Raw genomic sequence first — 19,897 nt, 5'->3', positions numbered from 1 at the left:
TGATTCTCTGATCCACCTCTATGCAAACAACACCATTCTGTATACTTCTGGTCCTTCATTGGACACTGTGTTAACTAACCCCCAGACGAGCTTCAATGGCATACAACTCTCCTTCCGTGGCCTCCAACTGCTCTTAAATGCAAGTAAAACTAAATGCATGCTCTTCAACCGATCGCTGCCCGCACCTGCCCACCCGCCTAGCATCACTACTCTGGACGGTCTGACTTAGTATATGTTGACAACTACAAATACCTAGGTGTCTGGTTAGACTTTAAACTCTCCTTCCAGACTCATATTAAGCATCTCCAATCCAAAATTAAATCTACAATCGGCTTCCTATTTCGCAACAAAGCATCCTTCACTCATGCTGCCAAACATACCCTCGTAAAACTGACTATCCTACCGATCCTTGACTTCGGCGATGTCATTTACAAAATAGCCTCCAACACTCTACTCAGAAAATTGGATGCAGTCTATCACAGTGCCATCCGTTTTGTCACCAAAGTCCCATATACTAACCACCACTGCGACCTGTATGCTCTCGTTGGCTGGCCCTCGATTCATATTCGTCGCCAAACCCACTGGCTCCAGGTCATCTATAAGTCCTTGCTAGGTAAAGCACCGCCTTATCTCAGCTCACTTGTCACCATAGCAGCACCCACCCATAGCACGTGCTCCAGCAGGTATATTTCACTGGTCACCCCCAAAACCAATTTTTCCTTTGGCCGCCTTTCCTTCCAGTTCTCTGCTGCCAATGACTGGAACAAATTGCAAAAGTTACTGAAGCTGGAGACTCATATCTCCCTCACTATCTTTAAGCATCAGCTATCAGAGCAGCTTACAGATCATTGCACCTGTACGTAGCCCATCTGTAAATAGCCCATACAACTACCTTATCCCCATATTGTTATTTATTTTATTTATATATATTAATTTTTTTGCTCCTTTGCACCATAGTATCTCTACTTGCACATTCATCTTCTGCACATCTCACTCCAGTGTTTATTTGCGAAATTGTAATTATTTCACCCCTACGGCCTATTTATTGCCTTACCTCCCTAATCTTACTTAATTTGCACACACTGTATATAGACTTTTGTATTGTGTTATTGATTGTACGTTTGTTTATTCCATGTGTAACTCTGTGTTGTTGTTTGTGTCACACTGCTTTGCTTTATCTTGGCCAGGTCGCAGTTGTAAATGATAAGTTGTTCTCATTTGGCTTACCTGGTTGAAGAAAGATGATTTTATTTTATTTTAAATACTGTATGTGGGAATGTCTTATGTCCGTCCTACATGTAGTGTTGGTACATGGACTATTCCTCAACTGCATATATCATAAATTGCTATTGCAAATAGAAGTATTATGTTCAACATCTGACTTTTTCAGATATTATTTTGACACACACACTTTGGTGCTTACAATTCATTCTCTATTGTCATAGATTTGGTGGGCACTGTCATCTGTGATCTTTGTGATATTACTTTCTTTAAGCACGTACTGATGAAACTGTCACTTAATATTTTTTTCTTAAAGTCTACAAACGCTCCACAGTCGTGGCCAAAAGTTTTGAGAATGACACAAATATTAATTTCCACAAAGTTTGCTGCTTCAGTGTCTTTAGATATTTTTGTCAGATGTTGCTATGGAATACTGAAGTATAATTACAAACATTTCATAAGTGTCAAAGGCTTTTATTGACAATTACATGAAGTTGATGCAAAGAGTCAATATTTGCAGTATTGACCCTTCTTTTTCAAGACCTCTGCAATCCGCCCTGGCATGCTGTTAATTAACTTCTGGGCCACATCCTGACTGATGGCAGCCCATTCTTGCATAATCAATGCTTGGAGTTTCTCAGAATTTGTGGGTTTTTGTTTGTCCACTCGCCTCTTGAGGATTGACCACAAGTTCTCAATGGGATTAAGGTCTGGGGAGTTTCCTGGCCATGGACCCAAAATATCGATGTTTTGTTCCCTGAGCCACTTAGTTATCACTTTTGCCTTATGGCAAGGTGCTCCATCATGCTGGAAAATGCATTGTTCGTCACCAAACTGTTCCTGGATGGTTGGGAGAAGTTGCTCTCGGAGGATGTGTTGGTACCATTCTTTATTCATGGCTGTGTTCTTGGGCAAAATTGTGAGTGAGCCCACTACCTTGGCTGAGAAGCAACCTCACACATGAATGGTCTCAGGATGCTTTACTGTTGGCATGACACAGGACTGATGGTAGCACTCACCCTGTCTTCTCCGGACAAGCTTTTTTCCGGATGACCCAAACAATCGGAAAGGGGATTCATCAGAGAAAATGACAGTACCCCGGTCCTCAGCAGTCCAATCCCTGTACTTTTTGCAGAATATCAGTCTGTCCCTGATGTTTTTCCTGGAGAGAAGTGGCTTCTTTGCTGCCTTTCTTGACACCAGGCCATCCTCCAAAAGTCTTTGCCTCACTGTGTGTGCAGATGCACTCACACCTGCCTGCTGCCATTCCTGAGCAAGCTCTGTAGTGGTGTTGCCCCGATCCAGCAGCTGAATCAACTTTAGTAGACGGTCCTGGTGCTTGATGAAGCCTTCTTCCCAACAATTGAACCGCTCTCCTTGAAGTTCTTCATGATCTGATAAATGGTTGATTTAGGTGCAATCTTACTGGCAGCAATATCCTTGCCTGTGAAGCCCTTTTTTGTGCAAAGCAATGATGACGGCACGTGTTTCCTCTGTCAATCAGGTAACCATGATTGACAGAGGAAGAACAATGATTCCAAGCACCACCCTCCTTTTGCCGCTTACAGTCTGTTATTCGAACTCAATCAGCATGACAGAGTGATCTCCAGCCTTGTCCTCGTCAACACTCACACCTGTGTTAACGAGAGAATCACTGCCATGGTGTCAGCTGGTCCTTTTGTAGCAGGGCTGAAATGCAGTGGAAATGTTTTTGGGGGATTCAGTTCATTTGCATGGCAAAGAGGGACTTTGCAGTTAATTGCAATTCATCTAATCCCTCTTCATAACATTCTGGAGTATATGCAAATTGCCATCATACAAACTGAAGCAGCACTTTGTGAAAATTAATATTTGTGTCATTCTCAAAACATTTGGCCACGACTGTACATTTATTCACTCTGTGATAGGGTTGGATCCTATATGCTACTTGTCACGTTCTGACCCTAGTTCTTTTGTATTTTCTTTGTTTTAGTGTTGGTCAGGACGTGAGTTGGGTGGGTTCTATGTTTTCTGTTTCTAGGTTGGGTTTCTCGTTTGGCCTGATATGGTTCTCAATCAGAGGCAGGTGTTAGTCATTGTCTCTGATTGGGAACCCTATTTAGGTAGCCTGTTTTCTGTTGTGTTTTGTGGGTGTTTGTTTCCGTGTGAGTGTTTGTTGCCACACGGTACTGTTTCGGTTTCGTTCATGTTCACATTTATTGTTTTGTATTTCGTAGTGTTCAGTTTATGTTTTAAAATAAACGTTATGGACACTTACCACGCTGCGCATTGTTCTTCCAATCCTTCAAACTTCTCCTCCTCCTCCTCAGATGAGGAGGACGACAGCCGTTACACTACTTTTATTGTCCTGTAAATGGTTCAGTGCCTATAATTTAGGCTGTGTGTAGAATGGGGCATAAAGGAAATTACCTCTACTAATAAATTACTACTAGATTATAGTGATAAGGAAAACAGCATACAAATTTGGCTTGTGTATTCATTTGCCTATAGCTAATCATAATTCCATTATTTTTACATAAAAAAGAGAATACTTCAAAATGAGAAGATCCTGCCATGGAAAAGACGACTGGGCGGACATAAAGTGTAAAGGAGGGGAAATAACTCACACCATGCAGCAGGACACCTTCAGCTGTGGGGTCTTTGTAATGCAGGTTTGATAGTTATATTTTCAATAATGAATGGTTAGCTGTTATGTGACAATTAGGTCAAAAACTAAATTTTATTTTTTGGTGTAGATGGCCAAGGAAGTTGCACAGAACTTCCCCAACATCCCCTCCCAAATTGATATGGAACCTTCAAAAACACATGGAGCAACTGCGAAAAGAAATGGCTGAGGATATACTAAAAATGTCTGGTATGCAATGACATTTAATTCAAAGTAAATGTAAATTCTTTATTTTTATGTAGTTGTGTGGGACAGCCATATGTTCAGTTCATGCCTATGATTTCAGAGTTCAACAAAGCCAACAACTGCTTCATGTGTGCCACTGATAAAGAACCTGGATGTGGCCCAAAGACTGACTGGGTTAGTAACTTTATTTAACATGTTTATAATCTTTTGACAACAATGACGGCATGTAAGACAATTTATGATATAACACAATGGATGGCTAATTCGAAATTCGTTGATATTTGATATTATTTATAACGTATTAGGCTTTGTTTTGTTTTGATTGAATGTTTTGCATGCCAATGGTGGTTCCATGTGCTGTGCCTAGGAATGATGACAAAAGAGTTCAACAGAGTAAAGAACACAAACTGGAAGTGCATTCTTTGTTGTTGAAAATGTATGCTATACCCCATCCACACTGAAGAGGCTCTGAAATGTACATCAACCAGGGATAAAGAGAAAGTTAACACTGTGAAATTTTTCATACTGTCGTGGAAAATCACTTCAAATATAACTCTTACAAGAACTTTGTGAACTCAAATATGATTTTTAATACAAATTGTATTGCAATCTGGAATGTCCGCGGAACACACCCTTTCCCAGAACTCTAGCTCTTATATTTATACACACATAGTATTATGTCCATCCCTTATGCAAATGAAGTTTCTCTTTTTTAAGTCATTCACCACCATTATCTTTTAGTTCAAGCTTCCTACTTGTTCACGCCCAATAACGCCCATATCTGCTTTCAATTAGTTTATAATGGTGACCGGACCCTCTATCTTAGTGTGTCAGCATATCTATCATTAGTGTGTCAGCATAATTTGTCACTTCCTTTCATTAATGTGTCAATGTACTCTTTGTTCAGTTTGCCTTTATTGGAATCAGCAGATTCTGTCCTATACGCCTTCTTTTTAGAAGGAGCTGACTATGGGTCCTTTTTATCATTAGTGTGTCAGGTCAGCAGACCATGTGTCTCCCCCTTTCATTAATGTGTCCAATTGTCTTAGGCATATTTCTCTGGTATGTGTCTTATTGGAATTGTCAGACTATATGTCTCTTCTACCATTAGCATCCAGTTGCCTTATGTTACTACTACAATCCCCCCTCTGGGGCTATTTAGCCACATAAATGATACAAATAAGACTTTGGGATAGTAAAAGAAAATACCTATGATAAACAAGAAAATACAAAAAATAAAAACAAAGTGAAGCATATAAACCAACTAGACCAAACATCTCCAATGTGAAATAGGAGTAAAAGATCTAATCAGAAACATAAAAAAACAAAAACTAACTAGACCAAACATCTCCAATTGTCATAAGAATAATAGATCAAATTTGGTATAAAAAATATAAGGATAAAATATTACATATTTGATGAAGCATGAGCGTGTAGGTACATAGCCTTGCCTGAGGTTATCTCAGTTATGTGAAAATCAAAATAATACAAGGAGTATAATAATAAATGAATAAGAAAAAAATCAAAGACCTACATGCAGTTACAAAAGAAAATTGACACAACATCATTCTAAATTTAAGCATTTCAACATGATCCTCCCTCGCAGACACCTCTCTAATAAAGTGATATCAATGATATCAACCTTTGTTTAGAAGATTAAGGACATGGTCCATAGACACTTGTAACCGGAATACCCTTTGTTACCTAACATGTTTTTTTGAAATTAACCTAGTTTTTAGAAGGCATAACTAGCTTTAATTAAAGGAAACCATATATATATTCATTGATATACATATCTAAAAATTCAACCAAACATACAGAAACACAAGGCCTTAAACAAAAATAGATATACTAAAATCCTTACATAGGAGCACAGTCCTCATCCTGACAGATTCTACAATCACCTCTTTGACATTTTGCGCAAAACACGGGGTCTCCGTGATGGTCATGGCCTTCCACATTAAATTTTGTGCACCACTTGCACCTACGGCGCAAATGACACTTTTTGTGGACATGTACCAGTAGACAGTCGTCTGAATTTGGGAATACAGCATATACAGGCAGACCATCCTTACTGAAATCATGGCAAGCATAACCACCTCCCGGCATCACTCCATAGAGACAGTTTGGATTGCCAAAGGGGCAGTCCAGAGGTCCACCAACTGCATTGCAAAGTTTTCCATATTTATTGGTATAATGGCCTGGGCTCCCAGGTACAGGATTAATTATCACTGGAGGGTCAGCACTCCTTACAGACATCTGTTTAACTGTTGTCTGGACCACAAGTGATTTTATCAAGGGTAAAACACAACTAAATACAAGACCCAGAGCCAATAACCCCCCTCCCAGCACAATAGCCATCCTAGCAAACACAGCTCCCCACTTTCCTAATGCTAGATCCAACCAATCCCAAACATGAGAGTCAAACCCAGCATTTGCCTTAACCTCTGCACGTAAACCTTTAAGTTTAGCCATAGCGATTGCGAAGGATCCATTAGGCGCAGTGTTATTGGGAATAAAAGTGCAACAATCATCTCCAAACATAACACAAACTCCACCCTTCTCCGCTAATAGCCAATTGAGAGCCTGTCTGTTTTGCCAAGTCATTTTACTTGTAGCCTGTACCTGTTCCCCCAACGCTGTTAGAGCCGAGTCGGTATAGTTAATAAATCTCTGTTGGTTATAGTAAATATAATTAATCCACTCTAAATTCTTATTAGGTGTTATCCACAAAAAGATTGATTCAAATCCTGATTTAATCTCATCTCTTGCTTTGTACTCGTTAGGAACACCTCTAGGTTGGCCTATTGCATCCAAATAGACCTTGGGGTCAGACTCATATTCTCTTTTTACTCTATTTTTAGTATTTTGTTGCCTAGCATCACTAGGATCCCATTCAATGATAGTTATCTGTTGAATCAACCTAACTCTTGCACAGAGACCTGTCCATCCCTTTGGCAATGTTGCCCTTAATCTCTTTCCCCCACATATCCAGAAGAAATCTGCAACTACCTTGGTCTGTTCTTCATATGGTGCAATTAAAGGTAGTGCTAGAGTTTGATTTTGACAACTATCATGAATGACCACTTTTCCCACCCAACTTCCAGCTGCTTGATAAGTAGCCCTTCTTGGAGTGTCTGCATTCCATGTGGTATCCGTAGTTAAGTGCCATGTGATCTCGCATTGACCTTTAAACTTCCCCATCTCATTCTGTCCTTTTGTGCTGTTAAAACATTCATATGTTTGTTGATAATCTATCCGATATTTATGTGGGACCTCTAGCTTCTGTACTTCCATCCTTATATCCAATTCTTTACACCACTTTCCCCAACCAGTTTGATTGTAATACTGATGATAATATGGATTACCCAAATATGACAAACATTCAGCTGGGCAATAAGGCCTTTCTGGTCTACTCAAATGACAAAAGTTCTTATTAAAATCAGCACAGTCCTTGTAATCATAAGGACTTGGTACCACCACTAATTCTGTCAGCGGAGAGGGTGCACATAGTAAGCAATTTGTCAATTTTAATTTCATTGCTGTATATTGAGCCCATTCATACCATTCATTTCCTACTAATTTCTTCAATGATTTGTCCTTGTATAGTTCTGGGGTTAAAGCATCAGTTGGAGTCACATTGTCCTTTTCTCGAGGCAGATTGTTAGTGTTTTTCAGAAAGTTCCAAATGTCAGTAAAAAACCCTTTTGGTTCTGATGCCTCAGGTTTCTTTGTGGGTACATTAGACTGTTTGTTAATAGCAATGGATGATACCTTGGTAGTAACCGCTGTAATCCTTGCAGCAGTTTCCACTGTTGTTGTCGTTTTAGTTATCACCAGCTCTTCCTGTTTAGGTATTGGCGTAGGACCAATTCTAATGACTGTGGTGCTACTCCCTTTGGTCAATCTGGTTCTCGTTATTTCAACTATTAAGTCTTCACCTTCAACTGGTTCAATCTGATTCATGGTGAGCACCCACTCGTCTACTTCTTTGGTTAATGTCAGGTCACATCCTTTTGGGTCCCAAATGACTTCTCCCTTTGTTTGGTGATGTGTCCATCCACAGAATGCAATCTCAGGTAGAGGCTTGATCCTTTTGATTGAGATTGTCTTCTGTTCTCCTGTTTCAGTTATGAGTTGAGGTGGAACAGAGATTCTAACCTTGTCAGTCTTTTTTAATTGTTCGGCTGATTCCTCTCTTCTCTTCCTGCTTCCACCATACTTCTTGATTGTGTGTGAGTCTGTTGTTACTGTACTAGTGTTGATTATTATTTTTGCTATGTCAATGTCTTTCTTCTGCCGTTCTAACTTCAATTGTTTGTTAGGGGGACCCTTCAAGAGTTGAAAAGTCAATTGTGGGGAAATCCCCTTCCCTCTCTTGTGAGGCTTCTCTTCCTGTTTCTTCCCCTGAGGCTCCCTCCTCAGGCCGAACTGGGCTTTCATCTGGAAGGGTATCAATTTCAGGGAAGAGATGTTCCCATTCTGCAGGTGGTACTTCGGGATCCCATTGTGGAGGGCTTCTATCAAAGAGGTCTGCCACAGCAGGTATGTCATCAGGAGTAACAGGCATGTTACTCCCCCCCATTTCTGGGCTCTCTGACCATACCTGAGGAAGCTTTGGTTGTTTGTCCCTTTCCTGTTTAGACTGTTTTCCCCTGGTACTTCTTCTGAGATTTTGAATTGATGCACTCGTCGTATCTTGGCTTGTATCTGGTCTGCCATTTTCTTGACTCCTCCCTGGTGTTTTGATCGTTTCCTCTGCTCCTGCTCCCTCCGGGCTCCCGCCTGGTGTATCAGCATCCTCTGTGTTCTCATCTCTATGTGGTTGTATCCTTTTCTCTGTTGGGACTCGTGTGCAGTGGTTTAGATGATACCACGTCTTGCTTCCTTTCACCTGGACTGCTGTTTTTGTGGCTGCGGCCACCTCGTAGGGTCCTTCTCTCCTCGGCTGATCCCACTTCCTTCGGAACACTCGAACGTAGACCAGATCTCCTGGTATCACTGGGAGAGGTCCTTCAGGTCCAGGCTCCGGCACCGTCTTTTTCTCCTGTGAATATATAGCTTTGTGTATTTTGGTTAGATACATCACATACGATTTTAACTTCTTGCAACTATAGGGGGTGCTGTTCCGCATTAGCATATTTGTGTCTCCAAATTAAACTGCCTCGTGCTAAATTCTTGATCGTACAATATGCATATTATTGTTATTATTGGATAGAAAACAGTCTATAGTTTCTATAGGAGTTGAAATTTTGTCTCTGAGTGGTACAGAACAATTTCTACAGCACTTTTCATGACAGGGTTCAGATTTCAGAAATTTTTACCTCTGATCTGGGGTCTGTTTTTAAGGCGACAGTGAATGCTATGAAGAAACCGACACTGCCTACGTCTTCCTCTGGGTGTCTGTACGTCATCACGTTTTCAATGAACTCGATGGGATATTCCCAGCCATTATAAAAGCCCAAAATGTACAGAGACCCCCCTTTCTCATCGTGCGCCTGAAGCGTGAAGGCCATCGGACTTGCCTCGTTCCAAATCGTTTTTTAGAGAGTGATATTTCTCCGGTCATGTTTTCAGTCGTTATAGTTGTTAAAAACATCATAATGTAGTTAATTTGAACCGTTTTATAGCAATTTATATCCGTTTAGTGCGATTTTGAGGAATTTATTTGTCGTGCCCTTTTTAGCTTTGGAAACGTTTCGGGGTGTCGGTCGTTGGTGGTGGACATTTCGAAGGACAGAGGACATCTATCGACCAAAAGACGTTTATAACATAGAAAGGATACATTGCCCAAGAATATGATGGAAGATCAGCTCAAAGTAAGCAATATTTAATATGATAAACCGTGTTTCTGTCGAAATATTTTAAACGCATATTTCGCCATTTTGTTTGGTATAGCTTCACCTGGCGAACCCTGTATTGAAAAGTAAGGATAATTTTAAAAATGTAAATCAGCGGTTGCATTAAGAACTAATTTGTCTTTCGATTCCTGTCTACCCTGTATTTTTTAGTCAAGTATATGATTAGCTTTCAATTAAACTAGATCACTCTGATAGATGACGTCAGACATATTGAGGCTTGATTTCCTAGTATTTTTATTGTGTAACCACGGTTTTGTATGGCTAAATATGCACCTTTTCGAACAAACTGTATATGTATGTTGTAAAATGATGTTACAGGAGTGTCATCGGAAGAATTCTGAGAAGGTTAGTGAAAAAATTAATATCTTTTGGCGGTGATTACGTTATAGCGCTCTTTGGCTGGAATCGATGCTCTGGTAACGTTTTCACATGTGGTATGCTAACTTATCGATTTATTGTGTTTTCGCTGAAAAACGCTTAGAAAATCTGAAATATGGTCTGAAATCACAAGAACTGGGTCTTTCCATTGCTATGCTTTGTCTATTTTTATGAAATGTTTTATGATGAGTAAATTGGTCATACACGTTGCTCTATCTAGTAATTCTAGTGGATTTGTGATGGTCGGTGCAATTGTAAACTGTGATTTCTACCTGAAATATGCACTTTTTTCTAACAAAAACTATCCTATACCATGAATATGTTATCAGACTGTCATCTGATGGTTTTTTTTATAGGTTATTGGCTATCAATATCTTAGTTGAGCCGAATTGGTGATAGCACCTGAAGGAGTAAGAAACTGATGGAGTTAGAATAGTGGTGTATTTTGCTAACGTGTTTAGCTAATAGATTTACATATTTTGTCTTCCCTGTAAAACATTTTAAAAATCTGAAATGGTGGCTTTATTCACAAGATCTGTATCTTTCATCTGGTGTCTTGGACTTGTGATTTAATGATATTTAGATGCTACTATCTACTTGTGAAGCTATTCTATCTATGCTAATCAGTGTGTGGGGGGTGGGGGGTGATCCCGGATCCGGGGTTAGTAGCCGTGAAAGGTTAATTCACTTTGCAATATATCCAAGGAGGGACCTTTATACAATCCTCCTAACATTGGTATAGGCATGGGTCGACCCGTAAGCATTTCATGCGGCGATAGATGCGTGTTTCTGTTAGTTTCCATGCGGCAACTCATTAGTGCAAGCGGTAAAGCATCCACCCAATTAAGCCCTGTAGATCTACAAATCTTTGTTATCTTGTTTTTCAGAAAACCGTTAACTCTCTCAACCATCCCCTGCGATTGGGGATGATAGACACATCCCAGCCTTTGTTTCATCCTTAGCTGCTGTATTATTGTTTTTACAACTTTTTGTATAAACGCTGAACCATTGTCTGAGCTAATTTCGGACGGAATCCCGAATCTGGGAATTACTTCTGTTGATAAGAATTTTATCACTGTTCCTGACCCCTGATCCACTGATGGTACTGCTTCCACCCATCTGCTGAACCTGTCTATGATAACTAACATGTACCTTTTACCCCTTATAGGTTTTATCATGTCTACATAGTCCATCACAATATGTCTAAATGGGCCTTCTGGAACCGGTATGTGACCTATAGGCGTAGCTATACCTTTACGTATGTTGTTTTTTGCACATATTTCACATTTTGACAAAATCTCATCTACTGTTGCCTGTAGATAAGGTGACCAAAAACCTTGTTTTTTGATTTTTCTTATCACCTCCCCCCTTGCACAATGATCAATATCATGTGCATCATTAATAAGTAGCGTCAGTAGAGTGGTGGTGGCCAATATGGCACCATCATGTGTTCTCCATATCCCATGTCTATCTACCGAGGCCCCCCTCTGTAGCCAGGTATTCTGTTCAGTAATACCAGCACGAGCCTGAATTTGAATTAGCTCAGCCGGAGATGTAAGAGGTGCAATAGCAACCATGTCCATTAATGGTGCAATGAGAATAGGAACAATACATTTAGATGCTTTTTTGGCAGCTTCATCCGCTGCATTATTGCCCCTAATAACAAAATCATTACCTTTTTTGTGCGCTTGACACTTGATTATAGCTAACTTCCGAGGATACATTAATGCTGTCATTAATTTAACAATTTGAGCATGATGTTGGATGGGAGTTCCATCACTCTTTCGAAAACCTCTCTGTTTCCAGACTGCACCAAACAAATGACATACGCCGTGTGCGTAAGCGGAATCAGTATAGATATTAACGGTTTTACCTCTTCCTAGCCCACATGCTGCAGTCAGAGCCTGTAATTCAGCTAGCTGGGCAGAGCAAGGCTGAGGACAATGCTCTAATATTTCCTCAGTGAAAGCTTTCCCCTTTTGCTTAACTACCGCAAACCCTGCATGAGTACCTGTATAATCTTTAAAACAAGAACCATCTACAAAGTAACTTTCCAGGTCATATCCCTCTTGACCTATTAATGGAATTGATTCTAAGTCTGGACGTAGTTTGGTAAATGTTAAAGCCTCGGCTACACAATCATGTGCTTCTCCTTCAAAATCAAATGGAATCCTTTCTGCCGGATTCACAGTGTTACATCTTTTAATGAGAACGTCAGGGTACGTGAGTAAGCTCATATAATCCATCGTCCTTGCATTAGTTAACACAAATTTATCCTGTTCTATCAACTCCACTATTTTATGATGAGTGCTGATAATCACCGGATACCCCATGGTTATAGTTGATGCTTTGTCATATGCATAATGCAATGCCGCTAATCCCTGATAACACGGTGGGTATCCCTGAGCTACCGGATCCAATTTAGAGCTATAATAAGCAATAGGTTGTTTCTTCCTACCACTACAAGTTTCTTGCATAAGAACAGCTGCTGCATAATTGTTGCACCTGTTTGCGACGTATAACAAGAATGGTTTAGTGTAATCTGGGGTGGCTAGAGCTGGTGCTGTTTGCATTTCTGTTTTAAGTGTTTCAAATGCAACCAACGCATCAGTGTTCCAATCTAGTCTTGCTCTTAGATTAAGCTGTCCAGCTTCTTTCATTATTTCTCTCAGAGGAGCTGTTTTAACTACATACTCTTCTATCCAATCAGAACTAAATCCTGTCATTCCCAAAAAGGTCATCATTTGAGCTACCGTTTGTGGTAACGGTGCTTTGCTAATACCCTCTAGCTGTCCAGGAGCTATTGCTTTAGTTCCATGAGCTATTGTTCTGCCTAAGTACTCAACCTGAGGTTGACAGTACTGTAGTTTTGTTTTAGAGACTTTGTGTCCTCCTTCTGCTAAGCGTTGCAGTACTTTTAGTGAGTCAGAATGACATTGTTCCAAAGTTGAGGCACAGATCAACAGGTCATCCACATATTGGATCAGTGTGCCATCTAACATTAATTCTTCCAGGTCTGCTCTCAATATCTGATTGAAAAAATGTGGACTATCCTTAAAACCCTGTGGGGTCCTAGTATAAGACAAAGTTTTGCCCCTATATCTAAATGCAAACAAATGTCTGCACTCCTCCGCCAGGGGTATACTAAAAAACGCTCCACATAGGTCAATAACCGTGAAGTATTTGGCCTCCGGGGGAACATTGGTCAGCAGAGTGTGAGGGTTTGGGACTTCAGCAGGACAATCCTGCACTATATCGTTAACAGCTCTTAGATCATGGACCAGTCTCCATTTTTTACCATCGGCTTTAAGAACAGGTAGCAAGGGTGTATTGCAATCACTGGGCATCTCTATCAATACTCCTGCCCTGAGCAGTCCTTCTATTGTCAATCTTATTCCTTCTTCAGCCTCAGGCTTCATAGGATACTGGGTTTTCCATGGAAGTTTGGCATTAGGTTTTATTTTGACAGAAACGGGACTAGCAGATTTAACTAGTCCTACGTCTGTATCGTGTTGCGACCATACCTCAGTTGGTATGGTTTTCTCCATTTCTGCTCTAAGTTCACTGATTAATCCTATTCCTTCACCTAACACTACCTGCTGGCCTGCACTAACCTCTACCTCCCTTGGATCACCAATCAACATAGTAGTGGTAACTATTTTGATGAATGATTTATCCTTTGAATGAAAGATTAGTGGATTGTCAGTTTTATCCCACTTCTGTTTCTCAACTTCCTTCATCATCGATCCTAGATCTTTAGATGTATAACCCTGATTTACCAGTAAAGTAATGTGAGGAACAGAGTCAGAGACATTGAACCATGTCTTCACAAATTCAGACCCGTCTCCATCCATCACATCCATTGCGGCTCCCTGCTTTCCAATAACTATAATTTGAGACATTATTGGTGCTTTCCTTCCATATGCCCCCATAACCCAAAATTGTTCAAGCAATGGGTCCAGATGTGGGTCAAATTGCATTGTGCAATGATATTCAGATTTAGCTCTAACTGCGTTAGGTATTTGGGCCTGGATGAATTTACCCCATTTCCTGACAGTTCTATCCACATCTGCTTCAATGCCTCCTAGCCAATATACATTAGCTGTTCCTTCTGTACCCATCACTGGTAATTGTAATCCTGTTTTTTCAATTATTACTCCATCAGGAGAACATTTAATTTGTAAGCCCAACTTGCATAATGCGTCTCTTCCTAATAGATTAACTGGTGTTTGATCTGACACTAAAATTGGAATTGTGACTGATTTACCATCAGTCGTTAGCCGAACTGGAGCGGTCATTGGAATTAACTGCGTATTTCCCGAGAATCCTATTGTTTTGGCATATTTACCAGACATGGGGAGATGAGAGGCATAATTTGGACTCACACATGTATAAGTAGCTCCAGTATCTATCATCATGGGTGTACCTCTGTTTTCTATTTGAACCTGCAGTATAGGTTCTTGATCAGCCCTTGTTGTTATTATTGGAAACTGACCCTCCCCTTTGAGATTCCCTGGGCATCTCTAGTTTTGTTGATTAGGCCCTGACCATGTGTTCACAGGACCTGAAGGTTGGTTAGGGTTGCCCTGCCAATCGTTATTTTGATTCCAACCATTCTGATTTTGTTGGAAGTTTGGGGTATTATACGTCGGTGGCGATCTACTATTTCTATTTCCCTCAGTTCGATTCTGCCATGGGCGTGTAGGGCACTCTCGCCTGTTGTGTCCTGGTTGCCTACATCCCCAACAGGTGCCTGGTGGCCCTCGAGAGTCTACAGATCCCTTGCCTTTATCAAATTGTACAGTTTTCTGTTGTTTTTTCCCCCCATTCCAAATCGGGGGCTGTGTGTACACATTTACTACTGGCGGTGCAGGTAACACTTGAGCCCGACCAGGGCCGAACAGCTGTGGCTCTCCTGGGGAGACAGCAGCCATTGTTCCCATCTCTGGCCCAGGGGTAGTGACGACAGCCTGGACTTTCTTTTTCCCTTTGTTGGTTAGTTCATCCAACTGCAGCAGGGTCAGTCTTCTCTGAAGACTGATCTATCTGTCTCTGTTCATCTTTTCTGTATTTCTCTACTGCATGGACCACGTAGTCACAGAATTCCCTGTAAGGTTTTGATGTAAGTCCCACCACATCCTCCAGCCTTCTCCTTACTGGCTGGGGCATGGCTTCTATTATTGAATTTCGGAACATAGTTGTCATTAGTTCATTGCCCTCAGGGTCTTGCTCTGTTTCCATCCTCCACCTTTTCAACTGTCCATGTAGGTAGGTAGCTGGGTTTTCTGTGTCCCCGATAATTCCACCTCTTAGTGCTTTGGGATCCACTTTTGTTGGATATGTTTCTCTTAAAGCACGCCAGATGACTGGTCTGTATCTGTCGAACAGTAATCCATCATTTATCACTCCCCCATCTGTACCATCGATGCCACCGTCCTGCATGATCTCTCCCATAGTATGCATGCTCGTCACCCTGGCCAGTAGTGCCCTTATGTCCCCCACCGCCAGCAATTTCCCCACTGTATGTTCTTCAAATGTTCTGATCCATTTACCTGCCCCCTCATGTAAATCAGGTAGACGAACAACCAAACCCTCCAAATCCTGTGTAGCCCATGGCGTATAATGTCCCTGATCGCCTTTTATCAGAATCGGACATTGTTTTCCATAAAAGCCAGATTCTTTTCTTGACCCTTCTCTACGAGCCCTGGGGTAGTTTTCCACCAACTCATCAGTTAAATCCTTATTGGTGCTGCGGGCCCGAGCTTTTTCTTGTTTATCTAGTCTTCTCTTGCTTTCTTCTAGGTTTGACTTTAATAGTCCCAATTCCTTATCTATTTTTTGTCCAAGTAATTGACCCTCTTCTTCTAGTCTATCCCTATATTGTCTATCACTATCTTCCTCTTCTTCTTCTGATAACTCCTTATCTACTCTTGCTGTTTCTAATGCTGCCAGAGCCTTTCTTAAACCCCCATAACAATTGAAGCCATCTCCCTCAATCCTAGAATCTCTTGTAGTCTTTCTCTGGTCCTTGTCTGCTGAATAAGATGATGCACATGCTGCTTCAGGCTCAGCCCTTTCTTCCCCTTCTGTTAAGTCTATTTCGCCTTGTATATCCAAATGACCCTTTATCATTGGAAATTGTCCATTGAAATAAGGTGGGGGGTTAGGCATCCATTCATTTTTCATTTTCATTGTTTTATCATCTTTCTTCAGCATTTCTCTTGCCTTTTTCATGCTTTTTAACAAACCAGATCCTTCTTCTTTGAACATTTTTAGTATTTCATTTTCTCTTTCTCGTTTATTTCTTCTTTTTTGTTTCTTGTCATTTGGTTTGTGGTTCTTTATTAGTGTCTCCATTTCCTCACACACCGAGACATCCAATGTTCCCACCGCTGGCCATTTGGTATTTAGTTTTCTTGTGCGTTTCTCCCATTTTATTGAAGTTTTTATTATTTCTTTTTTACTCAAGGGATGCCTTGCCCCTAAGATCTCTACTGGTGTTCTATTCATTTTATTATAGTTCTAATCAATTTTATGATTTCTTTTTAATACCTTATCTTTATCTTTATTTATTTATATTGTTTATACTTTCTTACCTCTACTTCATGTTCCTTATTGCTTGATCCTAAATTCAATTGATTAGTGTATCAAGCCTCCCCTTGTCTCCTTTTTATCCTGGTCACTCGATTTTGCACCACTGTCTCCTCATCAGGCTATTTTTAGACCGTAGCTTCTGTAGACACAGAGTGATCGACAGCCTGTTTTTTCCTCTTCCTTTGTTACACCGTTCGTGAATCCTTAATCTGTCCTGAATTTCACTATTTATCACTATTTATCTTAACTAACCTAGATTCGTTTTTAACTTTATAGTACAATTTCATTTTATCAACGATTCTACTTTCTGTTTTGTTACCACACTGTTCTATTCATATTATACTATTCGGTTAACTCCTCTTTAATTATTTTTATTCATTATTTATTTTGATACCTTTTTAGTAATTTTACTATGGTCGCTTACTACTTTATCACATCAGTGTTTTTATCCTTGCTTATAACTTATTTTACTTCGATGTTTCTTAACTTCTTTCCCTCTGCCTAATAGCAGTTAACGACACCCTTCATCAACTCTACTCTGTCACAGGAGAGCTGCGCGCTCCCTCTCCTGGACGTTCTGCCTAGACGCACACACAACTTGTCTTTCCTTCCTAATCTTCTATTTTTACACAGATCTACTCATTTCTTACAACATTATCATTCATCCTTTTATGTTTCATCCGTTCATTCAATCCCTTTGTTTTTACCTCAAAACAACTCAGTCTTTCTTTATTAACTTAATTCACTTCCTCCTACATAAGCCTAGACTTCTAACAATATGACGAGACTACTGTCTAATCGGATCAGCTTGTCTTCATATCCTATTCAACCCCCAATACTTATCTTTTCTTCTATTATTAGAGTAGTATTGTGGCGTGACCTACTGAATTACCAAACCCTGGTAGCTAGACAGAGCGGTTTTTTATTCGCAGGATTTCTTTTGCATTTGAACGCCGCACAATCGGGCCAACGTTTTTCCTGCACCTACTACTTCACTCATACAGTCCTCCTTTCAGAGCGGAAACTATGAATATTTATTTAACTACTGATTTATGTTTTGACCGTATAAGTTATTTTTGCAGTTGAACGCCGCACAATCGGGCCAACGTTTTCCTACAACCTACTGATTTATGCTTTGACCGTATAAGTTACTTTTGCAGTTGAACGCCGCACAATCGGGCTAACGTTTTCCTACAACCTACTGATTTATGCTTTGACCGTATCAGCTACTAGTTGTAGCCCTGCGCCTGAGCCCAGCCGCTCAACTAGAGAGTACAAACAGTTGCGCCGATCAGCCCACACAAGGCTGCTCAAAATGAATGGTCCGACGAGAGGGGCAGTCCGAATCACACACACCCGACACGAGTCGCCCGCTCAGGTTGACTGAGGTGTGTTTACGCACATCCCAAAACAGATCCTGATACGGTCGAACCCGGCCAAGCAGAATCAGACGGAACAACTCCCCCAATCAAACCAGACACATGAACCTGTCTCGAGCAGTCCAACCAGAACAAATGCCCGCTCCCCCCAGCCAAACACCCGACACAAGCAAAGTTCACAGTTCCAGTTCACTCAATCTCTAGACATGCGCATTCATACAAAACCCAAACTCACACATGCATGCACATTTATTTGAATTCAAAAGTTCTTTCGTTTTTATCGTTTTTAGGAAATTTGAGAGAGAGACCTACATGACATTCCTCCCGCTGAGACAGGACTCTGAAGCAATCTACACAAACATTTCAACTATTGTAAGAACTTGCTTACCGTATATAGTTGGGTGGCCACCTCTGTTTGTTTAGATTGTCCAAAGAACCCGTCAGCCAAGAACATCTCCGTCCCTGTCACTCCTGGACCAGCTCGCCAATTATGTCGTGGAAAATCACTTCAAATATAACTCTTACAAGAACTTTGTGAACTCAAATATGATTTTTAATACAAATTGTATTGCAATCTGGAATGTCCGCGGAACACACCCTTTCCCAGAACTCTAGCTCTTATATTTATACACACATAGTATTATGTCCATCCCTTATGCAAATGAAGTTTCTCTTTTTTAAGTCATTCACCACCATTATCTTTTAGTTCAAGCTTCCTACTTGTTCACGCCCAATAACGCCCATATCTGCTTTCAATTAGTTTATAATGGTGACCGGACCCTCTATCTTAGTGTGTCAGCATATCTATCATTAGTGTGTCAGCATAATTTGTCACTTCCTTTCATTAATGTGTCAATGTACTCTTTGTTCAGTTTGCCTTTATTGGAATGAGCAGATTCTGTCCTATACGCCTTCTTTTTAGAAGGAGCTGACTATGGGTCCTTTTTATCATTAGTGTGTCAGGTCAGCAGACCATGTGTCTCCCCCTTTCATTAATGTGTCCAATTGTCTTAGGCATATTTCTCTGGTATGTGTCTTATTGGAATTGTCAGACTATATGTCTCTTCTACCATTAGCATCCAGTTGCCTTATGTTACTACTACAATACTTAATTGAAGTTAAGTGTCTGTTGATATGTTGGAAAAGATTAAAGGTCTACAATTCATTGATTTACTGGCCACCATCACTGTGGTTACATGTTCAGTATATGTATTGACCAGCAAACCCACTGCAGCCTACCTCACTAGCTCACTCTCCATCCCTGCTTTGGACAATTAATAGCATGACTCTCATACTTTGCCCTTTTCCTTTATGGTTGATATTAACGATGAAAGGAGATATTATCTGTCAAGGACAAGGCCTCCTGCATGTCTCCCCAGCCTGGTGAGTTCTGTGTCTGTGCTAAGCACTAACCCTCCTGCATGTCTCCCCAGCCTGGTGAGTCCTGTGCCTTCTCCCAGAGCCTTCTGTGTGTCTCTCCAATCCTGTGATAATCCATGGCACGAAGCCTCCAGTGATGATCCATGGCACGAAGCCTCCAGTGATGATCCATGGCACGAAGCCTCCAGTGATGATCCATGGCACGAAGCATCCAGTGATGATCCATGGCACGA

At 40.7% G+C, this 19,897-nt stretch overlaps 1 long non-coding RNA gene across 1 annotated transcript; it reads left to right on the top strand.

Moving 5' to 3' along the window:
- Positions 1-3,743: 3,743 nt before the first annotated feature.
- LOC139572471 (uncharacterized) lies at positions 3,744-4,281 on the top strand. The gene is made up of 3 exons (XR_011674421.1): positions 3,744-3,872; positions 3,957-4,075; positions 4,173-4,281. It is a non-coding gene; the product is annotated as an uncharacterized lncRNA (long non-coding RNA).
- The last annotated feature ends 15,616 nt before the right edge of the window (positions 4,282-19,897 follow it).

This window comes from Salvelinus alpinus, chromosome 4 (assembly GCF_045679555.1).
Source record: "Salvelinus alpinus chromosome 4, SLU_Salpinus.1, whole genome shotgun sequence".
Taxonomy (NCBI): Eukaryota; Metazoa; Chordata; class Actinopteri; order Salmoniformes; family Salmonidae; genus Salvelinus; species Salvelinus alpinus.
Note: the sequence above shows the minus strand (reverse complement) of the source record. Positions and strands in the feature narration are given on the sequence as shown.